General features: G+C 44.0%; 1 pseudogene; it reads left to right on the top strand.

Annotated features, from left to right (window-relative positions):
• The first annotated feature begins 4,142 nt into the window (after positions 1–4,142).
• LOC149356380 (uncharacterized) lies at positions 4,143–19,305 on the top strand (annotated as a pseudogene).
• The last annotated feature ends 8,155 nt before the right edge of the window (positions 19,306–27,460 follow it).

The raw sequence follows: 27,460 nt of genomic DNA, 5'->3' as shown, positions 1-27,460 counted from the left end.
GCCAAAAGCGCTAATTCCTGGGAAACTTCTCTTGCCTATCCCTTCACTGCACAATGCGTTAATAACTATTTCAGTTCATGAATCAAATACTCTTCTCACCATCATCTGAATGCGCGAAAAGTGGTAATTCCAGGGCAACTTCCCTCACGTATCCCTTGACTGCACAATGGGTTACTATCTATTTCAGTTCATGAATGAAATATTCTTCTCATCATATGAATGTGCCAAAAGTGCTAATTCCTGGGAAACTTCTCTTGCCTATCCCTTCACTGCACAATGCGTTAATAACTATTTCAGTTCATGAATGAAATACTCTTCTCACCATCATCTGAATGTGCCAAAAGTGGTAATTCCAGGGCAACTTCCCTCACATATCCCTTGACTGCACAATGAGTTACTATATATTTCAGTTCATGAATGAAATATTCTTCTCATCATATCAGTGTGCCAAAAGTGCTAATTCCTGGGAAACTTCTCTTCCCTATCCCTTCACTGCACAATGCGTTAGTAACTATTTAAGTTCATGAATGAAATACACTTCTCACCATCATCTGAATATGCCAAAAGCGCTAATTTCTGGGAAACTTCTCTCGCCTATCCCTTCACTGCACAATGCGTTAGTAACTATTTAAGTTCATGAATGAAATATTCTTCTCTCCATCATATGAATGTGCCAAAAGTGGTAATTACGGGGCAACTTCTCACGTATCCCTTCACTGCACAATGCGTTACTATCTATTTCAGTTCATGAATGAAATATTCTTCTCTCCATCATATGAATGTGCCAAAAGTGCTAATTCCTGGGAAACTTCTCTCGCCTATCCCTTCACTGCACAATGCGTTAGTAACTATTTAAGTTCATGAATGAAATACTCTTCTCACCATCATCTGAATATGCCAAAAGCGCTAATTCCTGGGAAACTTCTCTCGCCTATCCCTTCACTGCACAATGCGTTAGTAACTATTTAAGTTCATGAATGAAATATTCTTCTCTCCATCATATGAATGTTCCAAAAGTGGTAATTACGGGGCAACTTCCCTCACGTATTCCTTGACTGCACAATGGGTTACTATCTATTTCAGTTCATGAATGAAATATTCTTCTCTCCATCATTTGAATGTGCAAAAAGCGGTAATTCCTGGGCAACTTCCTTCGCCTGTCCCTTCACTGCACAATGCGTTAGTAACTATTTAAGTTCATGAATGATATATTCTTCTCTCCATCATATGAATGTGCCAAAAGTGGTAACTACGGGGCAACTTCCCTCACGTATCCCTTGACTGCACTATTGGGTACTATCTATTTCAGTTCATGAATGAATTCTTCTCTCGATCATTTGAATGTGCCAAAAGTGGTAATTACGGGGCAACTTCCCTCACGTATCCCTTGACTGCACAATGGGTTACTATCTATTTCAGTTCGTGAATGAAATACTCTTCTCACCATCATCTGAATATGCCAAAAGCGCTAATTCCTGGGAAACTTCTCTCACCTATCCCTTCACTGCACAATGCGTTAGTAACTATTTAAGTTCATGAATGAAATATTCTTCTTAAGTTCATGAATGAAATATTCTTCTCTCTATCATATGAATGTGCCAAAAGTGGTAATTACGGGGCAACTTCCCTCACGTATCCCTTGACTGCACAATGGGTTACTATCTATTTCAGTTCATGAATGAAATATTCTTCTCCATCATTTGAATGTGCCAAAAGCGGTAATTCCTGGTCAACTTCCTTCGCCTGTCCCTTCAATGCACAATGCGTTACTATCTATTTCAGTTCACTTTTGAATCTTCACCTTCACCTTCAATTTCTTTTGTGTTTCCCTCAGAGTACAATCAGTCATGTTTTGCATAACATACACAAAACCATGTGCCTTGACATGACATCAGACAGCTTCCCATGCAATGTTCTGCTCCTTGTTATCGCTATGCAATGAAGGGAGCCAGCACAATGTAGTGGGGTTGCCTTCAGAACTCAATTTTGAAGGCACAGCCTTCAAATGGCGGCATGCACATACTGCTTTTGAAATGACGACTTTATTGTTGTATTTGCTGTATTGAAATGACAAGTGTATTTTTTGGTAGTGGAGCGTAGTACGCGGCACCACGTAAGGCTGTCCATGCTCCGGATAATGTCTGCACTTTTTCGCACAAGGATGAACCGAGCCGGTAGTATCGCTGCGAACAGAGGCACATTGACTACCACTCATGTTTAGAGCGATCAATTAAAGAAACGATAGGTACTACCGCGGACAACCACATGCACCAAAATGGCCACAAGCATCCTTCAGGCTTCGACTTAAGGTGAAGCAATCAAGCTATAGCTACTCGGCCAAAGTGATCTGTTTGTTCCTTTTTATTTTGACGCCATAAGCTACATAAACAGTTTTGCAAGTGAATTTTATATAAAACATGAAGCTATTTAAATAATTAAACATGACATTGTTTTGTGTATAAGCAAAACAACCTACCTACATTGCCATCGCCAAATCGCCAATGCTATCGTCACCATCGTGTCATGTGAGTGTGCACCGTTTTCATCCTCGCACATGCGTGATCGCACTGCATTGGATTAAGCGAGGATCTTGCGGGCAGTTTACTATCAGGTACGCGTACGTGCGCTTCTGCGATGATAACCGCAAAGCCGTTATCGCCACCGAAGAATTTCATTCATTCAAGCCGAGAAACGTTCATGACTTTTCCTCAAGCAGGTGGTATGAAGTGTTCTGGCAGGACGACAAACAAAGGGGATTTTTCAAGGCCCAAGTTGTGTGCCTATAAGGTAAGTGAAATTATTTATGCCACACGTGTTATTTTTTCAGCTTTTCACGCTGAGTTTGTTGTGAATCATGCAGAAACCAAAGATGAAGCCGAAATGTGTGGCAAGATGGTTCCAATACCACCACCGCCGTCAGACAGTGACGATTCATGTGAAAGCGAGGGCTCCATGGAAGAGGTAAGTGCAAACAGTCTACAGCGCACAAGCAGCTACAACTAAATATTGTGAGCTTGTGGAGGATCTGTTGAACTGCTTATCGGCATAATTGCAAAACTCTGAAAATCAGGCCAGGATCTCTTCACAAGGAAAGCCCCTTCACCATGATGGCCTGACCGCTTTTGATGGGAAGGAATTGGGTGCTGTGCTTGACATAGTCAGAATGTCGCACGCCTTTCCAGACCGCATCTACCATGTTTTGGTGTCATGATAAAAGGACTAAGCACAGCTGTCCTAAGCCACACCTACATGCGTTGCATATCATAAAACGCAGCTGTCTGTGCCTGGTGTGTGCAAGACAGTCTGAAATAGACGTCAAATCTGAACCCTAATTCTCCCCATGTAAAAAGGTTTTTGCTGTATTGGAAAGCATGACTGTTGGAGTTAAGCAAAACGTGCACATTATACACGGACGCGAAGCTTGCTTCCTGGTGTTGTTCTTGCAATAAAAGTTAGCAGTGAAACACACATATTTGGGCACAAGTTACACTGCATAAATTCTAAAACATGCAAAACCTGTCACTTAAGTGACAGTGTATTTGCCTCTCAAGATTTTTGTGTTAGTTACTTTATGGGTTACCTCCCCGCAGGGGGGCGTCTGAAGCATGCAGACGTTGGTGAGTGGCGACACCACGGGGTTAACTTGAGCATCCGCAGGGACATCCCCGCAGAGGGATGATGGTGAACAATGCGTCACCACGGACCCGAGCATCCGCGCTTAGCCGTGCGTGGCATCGCCGTGTCCGGGGAAAAGGGGATCCTGGTGGTTGAGCCAATGCTGAGCGTTTGGACCCTTAAGGCCCCTCGGCAGAGGCAACACACCACTTTGGCCCCAGCTTCCTGTAGACGGCAACTCCTTCCTGACCCGACCACGGGAAATCGGCAGTCGCCTTTTCCTGTCCTCCCCTCAATCTTTAACTTTCCTATCTCTTTCTTACAACTCTTTTCGTCGTTTTTTTTTCACTTTTCATAGGTGGCTAGGGTTAACCTTTTGTGGCCAACTACCCTGAGTTGCGTCATATTGGGTTATAGTTGAGGTGTACAGCTGGCGTGGGCAGGGCTTGCTTGCAAGTTCCTGTCCCGTCCCCTTGGTGGGCTCCATGGTGGGTGGCTGGCACCATGACCGAAAAACAACATTTTTTATGGCTCCTCCCCCTTCACCAAATGATCGCCCTCAAAAAAGAGTGCGGACCGAGGTGACTACCCAGTACTTTCAGAAATCGAAAGAAACGTTCCCAAAGTTTCACGTTGTTCTCAGTGAAGCAACAGAAAAGACCGCCCGAACAATAACCCCATTCATAGTAACAAGAACCCTAACCAGTGCCTTAGGCACAGGTTACAAGCTAAAAAAATGCCTAGTGGTGACCTTCTACTAGAACTGAAAGACAATGACCAATATTCTATACTGTCCAACTTAGTGTCGATTGGGGATATACCTGTCTCAATTACTGCACATCGATCTTTGAACACCATCCAGGGAGTGATCTCTGAAATCGATTTCCTTGAACTCACAGAAGAAGAAATGCTCGAAGGTCTGAAAGACCAGAATGTCATCAATGTCCACCGCATCAAGATCAGAAAGGAAAACAAAGAAATAGCAACAAAACATCTTGCACTCACGTTCAGCTCAAGCATACTGCCTGAATCAATAGAAGTTGATTACCTCAAGATAAATGTCCGACACTATATCCCAAACCCGCGACGGTGTTTCAACTGCCAGAGATATGGTCATGGCTCACAGAGCTGCCGTGGCCGAGAAACGTGCAGAATGTGCCTCAAACGAACACGTTTCTGAAAACTGTGAAGCAGCAGCACTTCGGTGCACAAACTGTGATGGTGATCACCCCTCCTATTCCAGGTCATGCCCCTCATGGAAGAATGAAAAAGAAATAATAACAATGAATACAAGGCAAAACATAACTTTCAAGGAAGCACGACAACTCTTTCATGCTAAGAACACGTTCAACTTCACAGCAAGAACAAACTTCGCTGATGTGGTGCGCGGGGGCGCTGCACCGCACCATGTTCCAGCCACTGCCCAGGCAAAGCCTCAGGCAGGGCCATCTGCGCCCCCAGCAGGGTCAGCAAACGCTGCCTTGCCACCCCCAAAAAGGTCTCGCCGTCCCCTGAGTCGGCGGACGATCAGACCACCCCCTCTAGGAGGAGGTCTGAAGTTCGTACACACGCAGCATCCCCGCGGGCCTCCAGCGCCTCCACCGAGAAGATGGATGTATCACCCGGCATGCCCATCCTGCACGGGTGGCACAGCTCACTTGACCGCCAAAATAAAGGAAGGACCTGAATCACGGGTCCCCCTAGACCAGAAACCTAGGTTCCCACTTCTCCTAAAAAAAATCCAAAGAAAATGGCGTTCCTTATACAGTGGAACTGCCGTGGACTTTTCCATAACTACAGTGACATAAAGGATCTTTTAGACACTTTTTCCTTTGTGGCCTTATGCCTACAGGAAACGAACCTAGGTCCTAAACACATGAATTTTTTGAGGAAATACAAAGTCTTTTGTTCTGACAGAGCAAACTAGCAGGCTCTCTGGAGGTGTTGCTATTGTCATCCAAGGCAGTGTTGCAACTTGCGAAATCAAACTTCAAACTAACTATGAAGCTGTTGCAGTCACCGTCCTACATTTCAAAACAATTACAATATGTTCTATATATCTCGGGCCACACCAAACATTTACACTTAATGACTTGGAAACACTTTTAGAACAGCTGCCAGAACCATATCTGCTGGTAGTTGGGGATTTTAATGCCCACTCTGTTTTTTGGGGAAGTGAACAGACTGACACTAGAGGTCGTGTTTTAGAAGATTTTATTTTGTGCAAAGACGTTTGCCTGCTAAATACAGGTAAACCTGCGTATTGTTACCCAGCCTCAGGAAAAATGAGTTGCATAGACTTGTTTTTTAGTGCACCCTCTGTTTTTACTGATTTTAATTGGGATGTTCTTGAAAATCCATACGAAAGTGATCACCTTCCTATAGTAATCATCTTGTCATCACCACCATCAATCATTCCTAGCAAACCACGTCATTGGAAGCTCCACGTAGCTGACTGGGCACTATTTCAAGAAAAGGCCACACTGGATAAAATTTTTTCGGATGATCTTAGCGTAGACAATCTCAACCAAATAATTACAACTTGTATTATAACTGCTGCGCGCCTAGCCATTCCTCAGTCTTCGGGAGTGGTACGCCAAAACCACAAGGTTTGGTATAACCAAGACTGCAGAGATGCGAAAAAGAAACAGAACAAAGCCTGGGGAATTTTTCGCAGCTATCCAACAGCTGAGAACCTCATAAGGTTTAAAAAAGCGCGAGCAAAAGCACGACATATCTGTCGTAGTACGGAAAAAAACTCACGGCAAAGCTACATATCCATAAACAGTTCCGTCACGTCCAAAAAAATGTGGGAGCAAGTTTGCAAACTGAATGGCAGCTTCTCCCCTTTCACAATTCCCTTTCTTACAGCCCCTGATGCACAAACAAGTATATACAGGAACAAGCAAACATTTTAGGTGAACATTTCGCTAATGTTTCCAGCTCTTCAAACTACACAGAACAATTTCTACAATACAAAAACACATCTGAGAAACAAAGACTCCCCAAAAGCGCCTGCACCAATGAAGCATACAATAGTTTCATCACAATTCATGAAATAAACAGAGTTTTATCTGCTGGCAAACAGACCGTGCCCGGCCCTGATCAAATTCATTATCAAATGCTGGCACACCTTTCTCAGCCATCTGTGGAAGCACTTTTGAGATTTTTCAACAAAATATGGACGTCAGGAAAAATACCCGAAGGATGGAAAAAGGCCAATATTGTACCATTCTTGAAACCCGGAAAACCACCAACCTCCTCCAACAGTTACAGCCCCATAGCCCTTACAAGCTGTCTCGCAAAATCGTTCGAAAGCGTTGTGAACATTAGGCTGATGTTTCTCCTTAGAACCCATGAACTTCTCGACATCCACCAATGTGGTTTTAAAAAACCTTGTTCGACAACTGACCATGTCGTCCGCCTGGAAAATACAGTTAGAGAAGCATTCATAAACAACACTGCCTAGCAATATTTTTTGATATGGAGAAGGCTTATGACACCACCTGGAGGTTTGGCATACTCCGTGACCTAGCAGACCTAGGTATCCGTGGAAGGATGTTCAACTGCTTAAAAGACTTCCTCTCTGACCGTTCCTTTCATGTACGCCTAGGTTCCACCCTTTCCAAAAAATTCATTCAGGAGAATGGGGTTCCGCAGGAGTGTATTTTAAGTACTACCCTGTTTCTCGTGAAAATAAATTCCATAGCCAAGATATTTCCAAAGTCCATTACATATTCTTTATATGTCGATGACCTTCAAATAGCATGTACATCCTCCAGCCTACCATCCTGTGAACGACAGATACAACTGACATTAAACAGACTTTCGGTTTGGGCAGACAAAAATGGGTTTAAGTTCTCCCCACAAAAAACAGTTGCTGTCCTTTTCTCGCTCAAAAGGGGTTTACAGACTGATCCCACCTTGCAATTAAATGAAATTGTACTTCCAGCAAAACCTGAACATAAATTTTTGCGCGTAACATTTGACAAGAAACTCTCATTTCTGCCACACATAAGTATCATCAAAAAGAAAGCCTCCCAATCCCTGAATACACTCAAAATACTGTCACGAAAGCAGTGGGGATCTGATAGAAAATGTGTTTTACAAATCTACTGGAATGTTGTACGCTCCACCCTAGACTATGGATGCGTTGTGTATGGCTCTGCGAGGCCATCATATCTGAAGAGACTGGACCCACTGCATAACCTTGGTTTACGTCTCTCAACTGGTGCATATAAAACATCCCCCATAAATAGTCTCTATGTCGAAACCAATGAACCCTCCCTTGCAGACAGAAGAACTATGCTCACATGCGCACATGCCCTGAAAATCCGTTCCCTGCCGAAACACCTCTGTTATTCGATAGTTACAAAGTGCACCTCCAGAACACTGTTCAACAACAGACCCCAGTCAATCAGACCTCTACTACTCCGCATCGAGGATAGTTGCCAGAGTTTAGGATTACTGGATACCCTTCCTGACGTCACCTCAGTGCACGACCCACTTCCCCGTGGTACAGCCTGCCCACTGTATGTGACGTTACATTAACGCTTTTTCAGAAAAAACAAACGCCACGCGAACACATACTACAGGAATACTTGACATTGCAAGAAAAATATGCTTACCACACAGAATTTTACACTGATGGCTCAAAAACAGCTAATTATGTCGGAAGCGCGGTAGCACAAGGAGACTGGAAAAAAATAGTAAGACTGCCAAACTGTATGTCTATTTTCACTGCCAAATGTTATGCTGTTTCTATAGCTGTTGGTACAATAAGTAACACTATCAAAAACAACATCATCTACACAGATTCACTCAGCCTGCTCCCAGCTTTACATCCCAGAAATTCAGCTGAATGACATGAATGAATGAATGACAGTTTACCCATATCTTGTAGCTGTATCTTACCAATAGCTGTATCTTACCGGTACTCCCCTATGGGGCAGAAACGCTGATCACATTTTGTTAGCCTCCACGTTTCTGCCCCATAGGTAAGTACCGGTAAGATACAGCTGTTGTACTTTTCTTTCGAGTGTTATTTGCAGACTGCTATTCATTATCTGAGAGAACCTGCCGTATGCGCTCCACCCCATTCTTATTCTTCTGGTTCTTTCCCTCTCGTGATCCGGATCAGCGGTCACTACCTGCCCTAAGTAGACACATTCTCTTACTAAGGGAAGAAAGCAAAGCTGCTGTAGCTCGAGAATTTTCTAATCGGCTCTCTTGGCTCCGAGGCTCAAGGATTTCTGCCATGGAACAGGCAGGTGGCGACGATGCTGAGGCCAAGCGAACAATACGCCGAGGACGCGGCGTATTGTTGAAGAACTCAATTAATAGAAAGGTTCTCTAGCCTGATATACTGTAATACTCCTGCCATATGCACTATGATGCCTTTTTAGCATTTATAGAAGCCAAAAAATGTCTAAAATGCTGTAGATGCATGCTGAAGACTAGAAAAGCAGCTTAGAAAGCATTTTTGACCAGTACGTGCAGGTATAAAAATGTCAATACATTCCATGAGTGTAGTTGTGCATATTTGCACATGGCCTGTTTCAAATTATTGCTAAATGTCACATACTTTCTGGAAAACAGTTAACAGCCTGCACGTCAGGCATGTGCCAACTGTGACGCAGTGAGCACCAAGTGGTCGCGGCGCGCATCAACTGCGGGCGCACGGATTTTTAACACGAAGCGAGTCATCATTGAAAGCAGCACTCGCATGTCTGTACACAGAATGGGCATCTACAGCGACTTGAAGGACGACCTCGTCAGATGTCCTTACAATCCGCAACAACGAATAAAGCGAAGCAAGAAGGACAGTCACGTCACTAAATGCAGTTCGGACCTGCCCAGGCACATTGCCAGCTGCCCAGACAGGCCTGAACAGGACGTAACGTTGGAGGTCCCGGAATTTAAGGTACGCCGTGCACACGCCCTCCCCATCCTCCCCGAGCCCAAGGAACGGTAGGATGTGGAGGGCACCCAAGCAACAGTTCAGCGGACCATGGCTTATCCGCCGAGCGGGGAAGCTTGAACTGGCAGCAGAGCACTGCGACCAACCATCCGATGCCCGTCGCAGACCAGGCGAATGTTAGCCCGAAGTGTCTGCGACTGGTCAGCAGCACAGCCAACGGTGGCGGCGGGGCAGCATTGACAGCAGCTGAACCCAGCAGCAGTTCAGCGGCCAGTGGCTTATCCGCCAAGTGGAGAAGCTTGGAGTGGCCGCAGACCAGGCAAACGTCAGCCCGAACTTTCTGCGACTGGTCCGCAGCAAAGCCAGCGGCAGCGGGGAACCGTTGACAGCAGCTCAAGAACAGCCGAAGAGGCTCAGTGCTCTGGAGAGTGGTAGGCCGCCGCCAGAGCGCGGCTTGCGCGATTACTACTAAACAAACGGTCGGCCACAAGGGATTGCAGCCCTGCCTAGCAGATTTTAGTGTCCTCTCTTCAACATTCTTCAGGTAGAAGAATAAAGTTTGTTTTATCCTAAAAAAAGGGCCACAAATGGGCTTCTACCGCACAAGGCGGATTTAGGGTTGTTTGACGGCGGAACAAATCACTGGCCCGACAACGTAATACGAATAGGTTTGTGCAAACTGGTTTGAAGCTACCTGAAGGACGCGCTTGTGTTGATCATTTGGACCGTGCCCGTCATTGTGATAATGGGAGGCACGATACTACCCTGAAAGCAATGCCAGATGTGAATAAATCAGTTGTGCATCCAAATGGATTTGATAAAATGAGGGTGAGCTATGCATTTCGCCTTTTCAGTAATGAAGCCTTACAAGGCCTTTTCTTGTACAAAGACGAAATTGAGAGGCAGTGTGGAAAGTCAGTCGCCACTGTTGCCTTCCTGGACTAGATGAGAGCATGAATTGCAGCAATGACTTCAAGGTGCAGTTCTCATGCACTAAGACCAGGCAAGTCCCATGAAAATTGCATCAAAGACTTTTTGACCTATGTGGACACATGGGAAGAAATGACAGGGTCACAACGACAGGGCTACCTTAACCAGGGCACAAGCAAAGGACTTCACGTCACACTTTCAAGCACTCTGGCTCTTCTCGACTATGTGACAATGAAACTGTCCCTTGGAAATGCCCCCCTTCCTTGGAAATTCCCCTCCTTCCAGTGCCAGCCTATTTTGTTTGCCTTGTTCTCATTTCCCTGTACCACGCTGACTAATCCTCTTATCTGAATTTTTCAGGTCCACCCAGCGCCTTCCCCCCGTCGCAGCCCCTTCAAAGCCTTTGTTCATTACACACCCCGGATATAAGTTTTTCCACTATTGCAGCTTAAGGAATCAAGATTCACCTCCCTCCCCTTCCTGACACGCATCCCCTCTCACACCACTTTCCTTCCCCCCCCCGGGGCCTTCGTCCTCGGAGCGAAGGCCCTGTTTAATCCCTGCCAATGATGAACGCTTTGCCCAGACGAAGACAAGTCCCCTTGTCGAAACGTTGGCTCAAGCAACCTGAGGTTTTCCCCTCCCTTGTTCCTTTTGTGATCGCCAAGTACCATCTACCACATCCTCTCTCTACCATTCACTGCACAATGTGTTACTATCTATTTCAATTCATGAATGAAATATTCTTCTCTCCATCATCTGAATGTGACAAAAGTGCTAATTCCTGGGAAACTTCTCTCGCCTATCCCTTCACTGCACAATGCGTTAGTAACTATTTAAGTTCATGAATGAAATACTCTTCTCACCATCATCTGATTGTGCCAAAAGTGGTAATTCCAGGGCAACTTCCCTCACATATCCCTTGACTGCACAATGGGTTACTATCTATTTCAGTCCATGAATGAAATATTCCTCTCATAATATGAATGTGCCAAACATGCTAATTCCTGGGAAACTTCTCGCCTATCCCTTCACTGCACAATGCGTTAGTAACTATTTCAGTTCATGAATGAAATATTCTTCTCTCCATCATATGAATACGCCAAAAGCACTAATTCCTGGGAAACTTCTCTTGCCTATCCCTTCACTGCACAATGCGTTAGTAACTATTTAAGTTCATGAATGAAATACTCTTCTCACCATCATCTGAATATGCCAAAAGCGCTAATTCCTGGGAAACTTCTCTTGCCTATCCCTTCACTGCACAATGCGTTAGTAACTATTTAAGTTCATGAATGAAATACTCTTCTCACCATCATCTGAATATGCCAAAAGCGCAAATTCCTGGGAAACTTCTCTTGCCTATCCCTTCACTGCACAATGCGTTAGTAACTATTTAAGTTCATGAATGAAATACTCTTCTCACCATCATCTGAATGTGCCAAAAGCGGTAATTCCAGGGCAACTTCCCTCACGTATCCCTTGACTGCACAATGGGTTACTATCTATTTCAGTTCATGAATGAAATATTCTTCTCATCATATGAATGTGCCAAAAGTGCTTATTCCAGGGCAACTTCCCTCACGTATCCCTTGACTGCACAATGGGTTACTATCTATTTCAGTTCATGAATGAAATATTCTTCTCTCCATCATATGAATGTGCCAAAAGTGGTAGTTCCAGGGCAACTTCCCTCACGTATCCCTTGACTGCACAATGGGTTACTATCTATTTCAGTTCATGAATGAAATATTCTTCTCTCCATCATATGAATGTGCCAAAAGCGGTAATTCCAGGGCAACTTCCCTCACGTATCCCTTGACTGCACAATGGGTTACTATCTATTTCAGTTCAAGAATGAAATATTCTTCTCATCATATGAATGTGCCAAAAGTGCTAATTCCTGGGAAACTTCTCTCGCCTATCCCTTCACTGCACAATGCGTTAGTAACTATTTCAGTTCATGAATGAAATACTCTTCTCACCATCATCTGAATATGCCAAAAGCGCAAATTCCTGGGAAACTTCTCTTGCCTATCCCTTCACTGCACAATGCGTTAGTAACTATTTAAGTTCATGAATAAAATACTCTTCTCACCATCATCTGAATGTGCCAAAAGCGGTAATTCCAGGGCAACTTCCCTCACGTATCCCTTGACTGCACAATGGGTTACTATCTATTTCAGTTCATGAATGAAATATTCTTCTCATCATATAAATGTGCCAAAAGTGCTAATTCCTGGGAAACTTCTCTCGTCTATCCCTTCACTGCACAATGCGTCAGTAACTATTTCAGTTCATGAATGAAATACTCTTCTCACCATCATCTGGATATGCCAAAAGCGCTAATTCCTGGGAAACTTCTCTTGCCTATCCCTTCACTGCACAATGCGTTAGTAACTAAGTTCATGAATGAAATATTCTTCTCTCCATCATATGAATGTGCCAAAAGTGGTAATTCCAGGGAAACTTCTCTCGCCTATCCCTTCACTGCACAATGCGTTAGTAACTATTTCAGTTCATGAATGAAATACTCTTCTCACCATCATCTGAATGTGCCAAAAGCGCTAATTCCTGGGAAACTTCTCTTGCCTATCCCTTCACTGCACAATGCGTTAGTAACTATTTAAGTTCATGAATGAAATATTCTTCTCTCCATCATATGAATGTGCCAAAAGTGCTAATTCCTGGGAAACTTCTCTTGCCTATCCCTTCACTGCACAATGCGTTAGTAACTATTTAAGTTCATGAATGAAATACACTTCTCACCATCATCTGAATATGCCAAAAGCGCTAATTTCTGGGAAACTTCTCTCGCCTATCCCTTCACTGCACAATGCGTTAGTAACTATTTAAGTTCATGAATGAAATATTCTTCTCTCCATCATATGAATGTGCCAAAAGTGGTAATTACGGGGCAACTTCTCACGTATCCCTTCACTGCACAATGCGTTACTATCTATTTCAGTTCATGAATTAAATATTCTTCTCTCCATCATATGAATGTGCCAAAAGTGCTAATTCCTGGGAAACTTCTCTCGCCTATCCCTTCACTGCACAATGCGTTAGTAACTATTTAAGTTCATGAATGAAATACTCTTCTCACCATCATCTGAATGTGCCAAAAGCGGTAATTCCAGGGCAACTTCCCTCACGTATCCCTTGACTGCACAATGGGTTACTATCTATTTCAGTTCATGAATGAAATATTCTTCTCATCATATGAATGTGCCAAAAGTGCTTATTCCAGGGCAACTTCCCTCACGTATCCCTTGACTGCACAATGGGTTACTATCTATTTCAGTTCATGAATGAAATATTCTTCTCTCCATCATATGAATGTGCCAAAAGTGGTAGTTCCAGGGCAACTTCCCTCACGTATCCCTTGACTGCACAATGGGTTACTATCTATTTCAGTTCATGAATGAAATATTCTTCTCTCCATCATATGAATGTGCCAAAAGCGGTAATTCCAGGGCAACTTCCCTCACGTATCCCTTGACTGCACAATGGGTTACTATCTATTTCAGTTCAAGAATGAAATATTCTTCTCATCATATGAATGTGCCAAAAGTGCTAATTCCTGGGAAACTTCTCTCGCCTATCCCTTCACTGCACAATGCGTTAGTAACTATTTCAGTTCATGAATGAAATACTCTTCTCACCATCATCTGAATATGCCAAAAGCGCAAATTCCTGGGAAACTTCTCTTGCCTATCCCTTCACTGCACAATGCGTTAGTAACTATTTAAGTTCATGAATGAAATACTCTTCTCACCATCATCTGAATGTGCCAAAAGCGGTAATTCCAGGGCAACTTCCCTCACGTATCCCTTGACTGCACAATGGGTTACTATCTATTTCAGTTCATGAATGAAATATTCTTCTCATCATATAAAGGTGCCAAAAGTGCTAATTCCTGGGAAACTTCTCTCGTCTATCCCTTCACTGCACAATGCGTTAGTAACTATTTCAGTTCATGAATGAAATACTGTTCTCACCATCATCTGAATATGCCAAAAGCGCTAATTCCTGGGAAACTTCTCTTGCCTATCCCTTCACTGCACAATGCGTTAGTAACTAAGTTCATGAATGAAATATTCTTCTCTCCATCATATGAATGTGCCAAAAGTGGTAATTCCAGGGAAACTTCTCTCGCCTATCCCTTCACTGCACAATGCATTAGTAACTATTTCAGTTCATGAATGAAATACTCTTCTCACCATCATCTGAATGTGCCAAAAGCGCTAATTCCTGGGAAACTTCTCTTGCCTATCCCTTCACTGCACAATGCGTTAGTAACTATTTAAGTTCATGAATGAAATATTCTTCTCTCCATCATATGAATGTGCCAAAAGTGCTAATTCCTGGGAAACTTCTCTCGTCTATCCCTTCACTGCACAATGTGTTAGTAACTATTACAGTTCATGAATGAAATACTCTTCTCACCATCATCTGAATATGCCAAAAGCGCTAATTCCTGGGAAACTTCTCTTGCCTATCCCTTCACTGCACAATGCGTTAGTAACTATTTAAGTTCATGAATGAAATATTCTTCTCTCCATCATATGAATGTGCCAAAAGTGGTAATTCCAGGGAAACTTCTCTCGCCTATCCCTTCACTGCACAATGCGTTAGTAACTATTTCAGTTCATGAATGAAATACTCTTCTCACCATCATCTGAATATGCCAAAAGCGCTAATTCCTGGGAAACTTCTCTTGCCTATCCCTTCACTGCACAATGCGTTAGTAACTATTTAAGTTCATGAATGAAATATTCTTCTCTCCATCATATGAATGTGCCAAAAGTGGTAATTCCAGGGAAACTTCTCTCGCCTATCCCTTCACTGCACAATGCGTTAGTAACTATTTAAGTTCATGAATGAAATACTCTTCTCACCATCATCTGAATGTGCCAAAAGCGGTAATTCCAGGGCAACTTCCCTCACGTATCCCTTGACTGCACAATGGGTTACTATCTATTTCAGTTCATGAATGAAATATTCTTCTCATCATATGAATGTGCCAAAAGTGCTAATTCCTGGGAAACTTCTCTCGTCTATCCCTTCACTGCACAATGCGTTAGTAACTATTTCAGTTCATGAATGAAATACTCTTCTCACCATCATCTGAATATGCCAAAAGCGCTAATTCCTGGGAAACTTCTCTTGCCTATCCCTTCACTGCACAATGCGTTAGTAACTATTTAAGTTCATGAATGAAATATTCTTCTCTCCATCATATGAATGTGCCAAAAGTGGTAATTCCAGGGAAACTTCTCTCGCCTATCCCTTCACTGCAAAATGCGTTAGTAACTATATCAGTTCATGAATGAAATACTCTTCTCACCATCATCTGCATATGCCAAAAGCGCCATTTCCTGGGAAACTGCTCTTGCCTATCCTTTCACTGCACAATGCGTTAGTAACTCTAACCATGAACCATGAACCGACTAGCCCAACATCATGTCTTACTTAAGTTTATGAATGAAATATTCTTCTCACCATAACCTGAATGCGCCAAAAGTGGTAATTGCAGGGCAACTTCCCTCACGTATCCCTTGACTGCACAATGGGTTACTATCTATTTCAGTTCATGAATGAAATATTCTTCTCATCATATGAATGTGCCAAAAGCGCTAATTCCTGGGAAACTTCTCTTGCCTATCCCTTCACTGCACAATGCGTTAATAACTATTTCAGTTCATGAATCAAATACTCTTCTCACCATCATCTGAATGCGCGAAAAGTGGTAATTCCAGGGCAACTTCCCTCACGTATCCCTTGACTGCACAATGGGTTACTATCTATTTCAGTTCATGAATGAAATATTCTTCTCATCATATGAATGTGCCAAAAGTGCTAATTCCTGGGAAACTTCTCTTGCCTATCCCTTCACTGCACAATGCGTTAATAACTATTTCAGTTCATGAATGAAATACTCTTCTCACCATCATCTGAATGTGCCAAAAGTGGTAATTCCAGGGCAACTTCCCTCACATATCCCTTGACTGCACAATGAGTTACTATATATTTCAGTTCATGAATGAAATATTCTTCTCATCATATCAGTGTGCCAAAAGTGCTAATTCCTGGGAAACTTCTCTTGCCTATCCCTTCACTGCACAATGCGTTAGTAACTATTTAAGTTCATGAATGAAATACACTTCTCACCATCATCTGAATATGCCAAAAGCGCTAATTTCTGGGAAACTTCTCTCGCCTATCCCTTCACTGCACAATGCGTTAGTAACTATTTAAGTTCATGAATGAAATATTCTTCTCTCCATCATATGAATGTGCCAAAAGTGGTAATTACGGGGCAACTTCTCACGTATCCCTTCACTGCACAATGCGTTACTATCTATTTCAGTTCATGAATGAAATATTCTTCTCTCCATCATATGAATGTGCCAAAAGTGCTAATTCCTGGGAAACTTCTCTCGCCTATCCCTTCACTGCACAATGCGTTAGTAACTATTTAAGTTCATGAATGAAATACTCTTCTCACCATCATCTGAATATGCCAAAAGCGCTAATTCCTGGGAAACTTCTCTCGCCTATCCCTTCACTGCACAATGCGTTAGTAACTATTTAAGTTCATGAATGAAATATTCTTCTCTGCATCATATGAATGTTCCAAAAGTGGTAATTACGGGGCAACTTCCCTCACGTATTCCTTGACTGCACAATGGGTTACTATCTATTTCAGTTCATGAATGAAATATTCTTCTCTCCATCATTTGAATGTGCAAAAAGCGGTAATTCCTGGGCAACTTCCTTCGCCTGTCCCTTCACTGCACAATGCGTTAGTAACTATTTAAGTTCATGAATGATATATTCTTCTCTCCATCATATGAATGTGCCAAAAGTGGTAACTACGGGGCAACTTCCCTCACGTATCCCTTGACTGCACTATTGGTTACTATCTATTTCAGTTCATGAATGAATTCTTCTCTCCATCATTTGAATGTGCCAAAAGTGGTAATTACGGGGCAACTTCCCTCACGTATCCCTTGACTGCACAATGGGTTACTATCTATTTCAGTTCGTGAATGAAATACTCTTCTCACCATCATCTGAATATGCCAAAAGCGCTAATTCCTGGGAAACTTCTCTCACCTATCCCTTCACTGCACAATGCGTTAGTAACTATTTAAGTTCATGAATGAAATATTCTTCTTAAGTTCATGAATGAAATATTCTTCTCTCTATCATATGAATGTGCCAAAAGTGGTAATTACGGAGCAACTTCCCTCACGTATCCCTTGACTGCACAATGGGTTACTATCTATTTCAGTTCATGAATGAAATATTCTTCTCCATCATTTGAATGTGCCAAAAGCGGTAATTCCTGGGCAACTTCCTTCGCCTGTCCCTTCAATGCACAATGCGTTACTATCTATTTCAGTTCACTTTTGAATCTTCACCTTCACCTTCAATTTCTTTTGTGTTTCCCTCAGAGTACAATCAGTCATGTTTTGCATAACATACACAAAACCATGTGCCTTGACATGACATCAGACAGCTTCCCATGCAATGTTCTGCTCCTTGTTATCGCTATGCAATGAAGGGAGCCAGCACAATGTAGTGGGGTTGCCTTCAGAACTCAATTTTGAAGGCACAGCCTTCAAATGGCGGCATGCACATACTGCTTTTGAAATGACGACTTTATTGTTGTATTTGCTGTATTGAAATGACAAGTGTATTTTTTGGTAGTGGAGCGTAGTACGCGGCACCACGTAAGGCTGTCCATGCTCCGGATAATGTCTGCACTTTTTCGCACAAGGATGAACCGAGCCGGTAGTATCGCTGCGAACAGAGGCACATTGACTACCACTCATGTTTAGAGCGATCAATTAAAGAAACGATAGGTACTACCGCGGACAACCACATGCACCAAAATGGCCACAAGCATCCTTCAGGCTTCGACTTAAGGTGAAGCAATCAAGCTATAGCTACTCGGCCAAAGTGATCTGTTTGTTCCTTTTTATTTTGACGCCATAAGCTACATAAACAGTTTTGCAAGTGAATTTTATATAAAACATGAAGCTATTTAAATAATTAAACATGACATTGTTTTGTGTATAAGCAAAACAACCTACCTACATTGCCATCGCCAAATCGCCAATGCTATCGTCACCATCGTGTCATGTGAGTGTGCACCGTTTTCATCCTCGCACATGCGTGATCGCACTGCATTGGATTAAGCGAGGATCTTGCGGGCAGTTTACTATCAGGTACGCGTACGTGCGCTTCTGCGATGATAACCGCAAAGCCGTTATCGCCACCGAAGAATTTCATTCATTCAAGCCGAGAAACGTTCATGACTTTTCCTCAAGCAGGTGGTATGAAGTGTTCTGGCAGGACGACAAACAAAGGGGATTTTTCAAGGCCCAAGTTGTGTGCCTATAAGGTAAGTGAAATTATTTATGCCACACGTGTTATTTTTTCAGCTTTTCACGCTGAGTTTGTTGTGAATCATGCAGAAACCAAAGATGAAGCCGAAATGTGTGGCAAGATGGTTCCAATACCACCACCGCCGTCAGACAGTGACGATTCATGTGAAAGCGAGGGCTCCATGGAAGAGGTAAGTGCAAACAGTCTACAGCGCACAAGCAGCTACAACTAAATATTGTGAGCTTGTGGAGGATCTGTTGAACTGCTTATCGGCATAATTGCAAAACTCTGAAAATCAGGCCAGGATCTCTTCACAAGGAAAGCCCCTTCACCATGATGGCCTGACCGCTTTTGATGGGAAGGAATTGGGTGCTGTGCTTGACATAGTCAGAATGTCGCACGCCTTTCCAGACCGCATCTACCATGTTTTGGTGTCATGATAAAAGGACTAAGCACAGCTGTCCTAAGCCACACCTACATGCGTTGCATATCATAAAACGCAGCTGTCTGTGCCTGGTGTGTGCAAGACAGTCTGAAATAGACGTCAAATCTGAACCCTAATTCTCCCCATGTAAAAAGGTTTTTGCTGTATTGGAAAGCATGACTGTTGGAGTTAAGCAAAACGTGCACATTATACACGGACGCGAAGCTTGCTTCCTGGTGTTGTTCTTGCAATAAAAGTTAGCAGTGAAACACACATATTTGGGCACAAGTTACACTGCATAAATTCTAAAACATGCAAAACCTGTCACTTAAGTGACAGTGTATTTGCCTCTCAAGATTTTTGTGTTAGTTACTTTATGGGTTACCTCCCCGCAGGGGGGCGTCTGAAGCATGCAGACGTTGGTGAGTGGCGACACCACGGGGATAACTTGAGCATCCGCAGGGACATCCCCGCAGAGGGATGATGGTGAACAATGCGTCACCACGGACCCGAGCATCCGCGCTTAGCCGTGCGTGGCATCGCCGTGTCCGGGGAAAAGGGGATCCTGGTGGTTGAGCCAATGCTGAGCGTTTGGACCCTTAAGGCCCCTCGGCAGAGGCAACACACCACTTTGGCCCCAGCTTCCTGTAGACGGCAACTCCTTCCTGACCCGACCACGGGAAATCGGCAGTCGCCTTTTCCTGTCCTCCCCTCAATCTTTAACTTTCCTATCTCTTTCTTACAACTCTTTTCGTCGTTTTTTTTTTTTCACTTTTCATAGGTGGCTAGGGTTAACCTTTTGTGGCCAACTACCCTGAGTTGCGTCATATTGGGTTATAGTTGAGGTGTACAGCTGGCGTGGGCAGGGCTTGCTTGCAAGTTCCTGTCCCGTCCCCTTGGTGGGCTCCATGGTGGGTGGCTGGCACCATGACCGAAAAACAACATTTTTTATGGCTCCTCCCCCTTCACCAAATGATCGCCCTCAAAAAAGAGTGCGGACCGAGGTGACTACCCAGTACTTTCAGAAATCGAAAGAAACGTTCCCAAAGTTTCACGTTGTTCTCAGTGAAGCAACAGAAAAGACCGCCCGAACAATAACCCCATTCATAGTAACAAGAACCCTAACCAGTGCCTTAGGCACAGGTTACAAGCTAAAAAAATGCCTAGTGGTGACCTTCTACTAGAACTGAAAGACAATGACCAATATTCTATACTGTCCAACTTAGTGTCGATTGGGGATATACCTGTCTCAATTACTGCACATCGATCTTTGAACACCATCCAGGGAGTGATCTCTGAAATCGATTTCCTTGAACTCACAGAAGAAGAAATGCTCGAAGGTCTGAAAGACCAGAATGTCATCAATGTCCACCGCATCAAGATCAGAAAGGAAAACAAAGAAATAGCAACAAAACATCTTGCACTCACGTTCAGCTCAAGCATACTGCCTGAATCAATAGAAGTTGATTACCTCAAGATAAATGTCCGACACTATATCCCAAACCCGCGACGGTGTTTCAACTGCCAGAGATATGGTCATGGCTCACAGAGCTGCCGTGGCCGAGAAACGTGCAGAATGTGCCTCAAACGAACACGTTTCTGAAAACTGTGAAGCAGCAGCACTTCGGTGCACAAACTGTGATGGTGATCACCCCTCCTATTCCAGGTCATGCCCCTCATGGAAGAATGAAAAAGAAATAATAACAATGAATACAAGGCAAAACATAACTTTCAAGGAAGCACGACAACTCTTTCATGCTAAGAACACGTTCAACTTCACAGCAAGAACAAACTTCGCTGATGTGGTGCGCGGGGGCGCTGCACCGCACCATGTTCCAGCCACTGCCCAGGCAAAGCCTCAGGCAGGGCCATCTGCGCCCCCAGCAGGGTCAGCAAACGCTGCCTTGCCACCCCCAAAAAGGTCTCGCCGTCCCCTGAGTCGGCGGACGATCAGACCACCCCCTCTAGGAGGAGGTCTGAAGTTCGTACACACGCAGCATCCCCGCGGGCCTCCAGCGCCTCCACCGAGAAGATGGATGTATCACCCGGCATGCCCATCCTGCACGGGTGGCACAGCTCACTTGACCGCCAAAATAAAGGAAGGACCTGAATCACGGGTCCCCCTAGACCAGAAACCTAGGTTCCCACTTCTAAAAAAAATCCAAAGAAAATGGCGTTCCTTATACAGTGGAACTGCCGTGGACTTTTCCATAACTACAGTGACATAAAGGATCTTTTAGACACTTTTTCCTTTGTGGCCTTATGCCTACAGGAAACGAACCTAGGTCCTAAACACATGAATTTTTTGAGGAAATACAAAGTCTTTTGTTCTGACAGAGCAAACTAGCAGGCTCTCTGGAGGTGTTGCTATTGTCATCCAAGGCAGTGTTGCAACTTGCGAAATCAAACTTCAAACTAACTATGAAGCTGTTGCAGTCACCGTCCTACATTTCAAAACAATTACAATATGTTCTATATATCTCGGGCCACACCAAACATTTACACTTAATGACTTGGAAACACTTTTAGAACAGCTGCCAGAACCATATCTGCTGGTAGTTGGGGATTTTAATGCCCACTCTGTTTTTTGGGGAAGTGAACAGACTGACACTAGAGGTCGTGTTTTAGAAGATTTTATTTTGTGCAAAGACGTTTGCCTGCTAAATACAGGTAAACCTGCGTATTGTTACCCAGCCTCAGGAAAAATGAGTTGCATAGACTTGTTTTTTAGTGCACCCTCTGTTTTTACTGATTTTAATTGGGATGTTCTTGAAAATCCATACGAAAGTGATCACCTTCCTATAGTAATCATCTTGTCATCACCACCATCAATCATTCCTAGCAAACCACGTCATTGGAAGCTCCACGTAGCTGACTGGGCACTATTTCAAGAAAAGGCCACACTGGATAAAATTTTTTCGGATGATCTTAGCGTAGACAATCTCAACCAAATAATTACAACTTGTATTATAACTGCTGCGCGCCTAGCCATTCCTCAGTCTTCGGGAGTGGTACGCCAAAACCACAAGGTTTGGTATAACCAAGACTGCAGAGATGCGAAAAAGAAACAGAACAAAGCCTGGGGAATTTTTCGCAGCTATCCAACAGCTGAGAACCTCATAAGGTTTAAAAAAGCGCGAGCAAAAGCACGACATATCTGTCGTAGTACGGAAAAAAACTCACGGCAAAGCTACATATCCATAAACAGTTCCGTCACGTCCAAAAAAATGTGGGAGCAAGTTTGCAAACTGAATGGCAGCTTCTCCCCTTTCACAATTCCCTTTCTTACAGCCCCTGATGCACAAACAAGTATATACAGGAACAAGCAAACATTTTAGGTGAACATTTCGCTAATGTTTCCAGCTCTTCAAACTACACAGAACAATTTCTACAATACAAAAACACATCTGAGAAACAAAGACTCCCCAAAAGCGCCTGCACCAATGAAGCATACAATAGTTTCATCACAATTCATGAAATAAACAGAGTTTTATCTGCTGGCAAACAGACCGTGCCCGGCCCTGATCAAATTCATTATCAAATGCTGGCACACCTTTCTCAGCCATCTGTGGAAGCACTTTTGAGATTTTTCAACAAAATATGGACGTCAGGAAAAATACCCGAAGGATGGAAAAAGGCCAATATTGTACCATTCTTGAAACCCGGAAAACCACCAACCTCCTCCAACAGTTACAGCCCCATAGCCCTTACAAGCTGTCTCGCAAAATCGTTCGAAAGCGTTGTGAACATTAGGCTGATGTTTGTCCTTAGAACCCATGAACTTCTCGACATCCACCAATGTGGTTTTAAAAAACCTTGTTCGACAACTGACCATGTCGTCCGCCTGGAAAATACAGTTAGAGAAGCATTCATAAACAACACTGCCTAGCAATATTTTTTGATATGGAGAAGGCTTATGACACCACCTGGAGGTTTGGCATACTCCGTGACCTAGCAGACCTAGGTATCCGTGGAAGGATGTTCAACTGCTTAAAAGACTTCCTCTCTGACCGTTCCTTTCATGTACGCCTAGGTTCCACCCTTTCCAAAAAATTCATTCAGGAGAATGGGGTTCCGCAGGAGTGTATTTTAAGTACTACCCTGTTTCTCGTGAAAATAAATTCCATAGCCAAGATATTTCCAAAGTCCATTACATATTCTTTATATGTCGATGACCTTCAAATAGCATGTACATCCTCCAGCCTACCATCCTGTGAACGACAGATACAACTGACATTAAACAGACTTTCGGTTTGGGCAGACAAAAATGGGTTTAAGTTCTCCCCACAAAAAACAGTTGCTGTCCTTTTCTCGCTCAAAAGGGGTTTACAGACTGATCCCACCTTGCAATTAAATGAAATTGTACTTCCAGCAAAACCTGAACATAAATTTTTGCGCGTAACATTTGACAAGAAACTCTCATTTCTGCCACACATAAGTATCATCAAAAAGAAAGCCTCCCAATCCCTGAATACACTCAAAATACTGTCACGAAAGCAGTGGGGATCTGATAGAAAATGTGTTTTACAAATCTACTGGAATGTTGTACGCTCCACCCTAGACTATGGATGCGTTGTGTATGGCTCTGCGAGGCCATCATATCTGAAGAGACTGGACCCAGTGCATAACCTTGGTTTACGTCTCTCAACTGGTGCATATAAAACATCCCCCATAAATAGTCTCTATGTCGAAACCAATGAACCCTCCCTTGCAGACAGAAGAACTATGCTCACATGCGCACATGCCCTGAAAATCCGTTCCCTGCCGAAACACCTCTGTTATTCGATAGTTACAAAGTGCACCTCCAGAACACTGTTCAACAACAGACCCCAGTCAATCAGACCTCTACTACTCCGCATCGAGGATAGTTGCCAGAGTTTAGGATTACTGGATACCCTTCCTGACGTCACCTCAGTGCACGACCCACTTCCCCGTGGTACAGCCTGCCCACTGTATGTGACGTTACATTAACGCTTTTTCAGAAAAAACAAACGCCACGCGAACACATACTACAGGAATACTTGACATTGCAAGAAAAATATGCTTACCACACAGAATTTTACACTGATGGCTCAAAAACAGCTAATTATGTCGGAAGCGCGGTAGCACAAGGAGACTGGAAAAAAATAGTAAGACTGCCAAACTGTATGTCTATTTTCACTGCCAAATGTTATGCTGTTTCTATAGCTGTTGGTACAATAAGTAACACTATCAAAAACAACATCATCTACACAGATTCACTCAGCCTGCTCCCAGCTTTACATCCCAGAAATTCAGCTGAATGACATGAATGAATGAATGACAGTTTACCCATATCTTGTAGCTGTATCTTACCAATAGCTGTATCTTACCGGTACTCCCCTATGGGGCAGAAACGCTGATCACATTTTGTTAGCCTCCACGTTTCTGCCCCATAGGTAAGTACCGGTAAGATACAGCTGTTGTACTTTTCTTTCGAGTGTTATTTGCAGACTGCTATTCATTATCTGAGAGAACCTGCCGTATGCGCTCCACCCCATTCTTATTCTTCTGGTTCTTTCCCTCTCGTGATCCGGATCAGCGGTCACTACCTGCCCTAAGTAGACACATTCTCTTACTAAGGGAAGAAAGCAAAGCTGCTGTAGCTCGAGAATTTTCTAATCGGCTCTCTTGGCTCCGAGGCTCAAGGATTTCTGCCATGGAACAGGCAGGTGGCGACGATGCTGAGGCCAAGCGAACAATACGCCGAGGACGCGGCGTATTGTTGAAGAACTCAATTAATAGAAAGGTTCTCTAGCCTGATATACTGTAATACTCCTGCCATATGCACTATGATGCCTTTTTAGCATTTATAGAAGCCAAAAAATGTCTAAAATGCTGTAGATGCATGCTGAAGACTAGAAAAGCAGCTTAGAAAGCATTTTTGACCAGTACGTGCAGGTATAAAAATGTCAATACATTCCATGAGTGTAGTTGTGCATATTTGCACATGGCCTGTTTCAAATTATTGCTAAATGTCACATACTTTCTGGAAAACAGTTAACAGCCTGCACGTCAGGCATGTGCCAACTGTGACGCAGTGAGCACCAAGTGGTCGCGGCGCGCATCAACTGCGGGCGCACGGATTTTTAACACGAAGCGAGTCATCATTGAAAGCAGCACTCGCATGTCTGTACACAGAATGGGCATCTACAGCGACTTGAAGGACGACCTCGTCAGATGTCCTTACAATCCGCAACAACGAATAAAGCGAAGCAAGAAGGACAGTCACGTCACTAAATGCAGTTCGGACCTGCCCAGGCACATTGCCAGCTGCCCAGACAGGCCTGAACAGGACGTAACGTTGGAGGTCCCGGAATTTAAGGTACGCCGTGCACACGCCCTCCCCATCCTCCCCGAGCCCAAGGAACGGTAGGATGTGGAGGGCACCCAAGCAACAGTTCAGCGGACCATGGCTTATCCGCCGAGCGGGGAAGCTTGAACTGGCAGCAGAGCACTGCGACCAACCATCCGATGCCCGTCGCAGACCAGGCGAATGTTAGCCCGAAGTGTCTGCGACTGGTCAGCAGCACAGCCAACGGTGGCGGCGGGGCAGCATTGACAGCAGCTGAACCCAGCAGCAGTTCAGCGGCCAGTGGCTTATCCGCCAAGTGGAGAAGCTTGGAGTGGCCGCAGACCAGGCAAACGTCAGCCCGAACTTTCTGCGACTGGTCCGCAGCAAAGCCAGCGGCAGCGGGGAACCGTTGACAGCAGCTCAAGAACAGCCGAAGAGGCTCAGTGCTCTGGAGAGTGGTAGGCCGCCGCCAGAGCGCGGCTTGCGCGATTACTACTAAACAAACGGTCGGCCACAAGGGATTGCAGCCCTGCCTAGCATATTTTAGTGTCCTCTCTTCAACATTCTTCAGGTAGAAGAATAAAGTTTGTTTTATCCTAAAAAAAGGGCCACAAATGGGCTTCTACCGCACAAGGCGGATTTAGGGTTGTTTGACGGCGGAACAAATCACTGGCCCGACAACGTAATACGAATAGGTTTGTGCAAACTGGTTTGAAGCTACCTGAAGGACGCGCTTGTGTTGATCATTTGGACCGTGCCCGTCATTGTGATAATGGGAGGCACGATACTACCCTGAAAGCAATGCCAGATGTGAATAAATCAGTTGTGCATCCAAATGGATTTGATAAAATGAGGGTGAGCTATGCATTTCGCCTTTTCAGTAATGAAGCCTTACAAGGCCTTTTCTTGTACAAAGACGAAATTGAGAGGCAGTGTGGAAAGTCAGTCGCCACTGTTGCCTTCCTGGACTAGATGAGAGCATGAATTGCAGCAATGACTTCAAGGTGCAGTTCTCATGCACTAAGACCAGGCAAGTCCCATGAAAATTGCATCAAAGACTTTTTGACCTATGTGGACACATGGGAAGAAATGACAGGGTCACAACGACAGGGCTACCTTAACCAGGGCACAAGCAAAGGACTTCACGTCACACTTTCAAGCACTCTGGCTCTTCTCGACTATGTGACAATGAAACTGTCCCTTGGAAATGCCCCCCTTCCTTGGAAATTCCCCTCCTTCCAGTGCCAGCCTATTTTGTTTGCCTTGTTCTCATTTCCCTGTACCACGCTGACTAATCCTCTTATCTGAATTTTTCAGGTCCACCCAGCGCCTTCCCCCCGTCGCAGCCCCTTCAAAGCCTTTGTTCATTACACACCCCCGGATATAAGTTTTTCCACTATTGCAGCTTAAGGAATCAAGATTCACCTCCCTCCCCTTCCTGACACGCATCCCCTCTCACACCACTTTCCTTCCCCCCCCCCGGGGCCTTCGTCCTCGGAGCGAAGGCCCTGTTTAATCCCTGCCAATGATGAACGCTTTGCCCAGACGAAGACAAGTCCCCTTGTCGAAACGTTGGCTCAAGCAACCTGAGGTTTTCCCCTCCCTTGTTCCTTTTGTGATCGCCAAGTACCATCTACCACATCCTCTCTCTACCATTCACTGCACAATGTGTTACTATCTATTTCAATTCATGAATGAAATATTCTTCTCTCCATCATCTGAATGTGACAAAAGTGCTAATTCCTGGGAAACTTCTCTCGCCTATCCCTTCACTGCACAATGCGTTAGTAACTATTTAAGTTCATGAATGAAATACTCTTCTCACCATCATCTGATTGTGCCAAAAGTGGTAATTCCA

Source organism: Amblyomma mixtum, chromosome 3 (assembly GCF_055824585.1).
Source record: "Amblyomma mixtum isolate Tamu chromosome 3, ASM5582458v1, whole genome shotgun sequence".
NCBI lineage: Eukaryota > Metazoa > Arthropoda > Arachnida > Ixodida > Ixodidae > Amblyomma > Amblyomma mixtum.
Note: the sequence above shows the minus strand (reverse complement) of the source record. Positions and strands in the feature narration are given on the sequence as shown.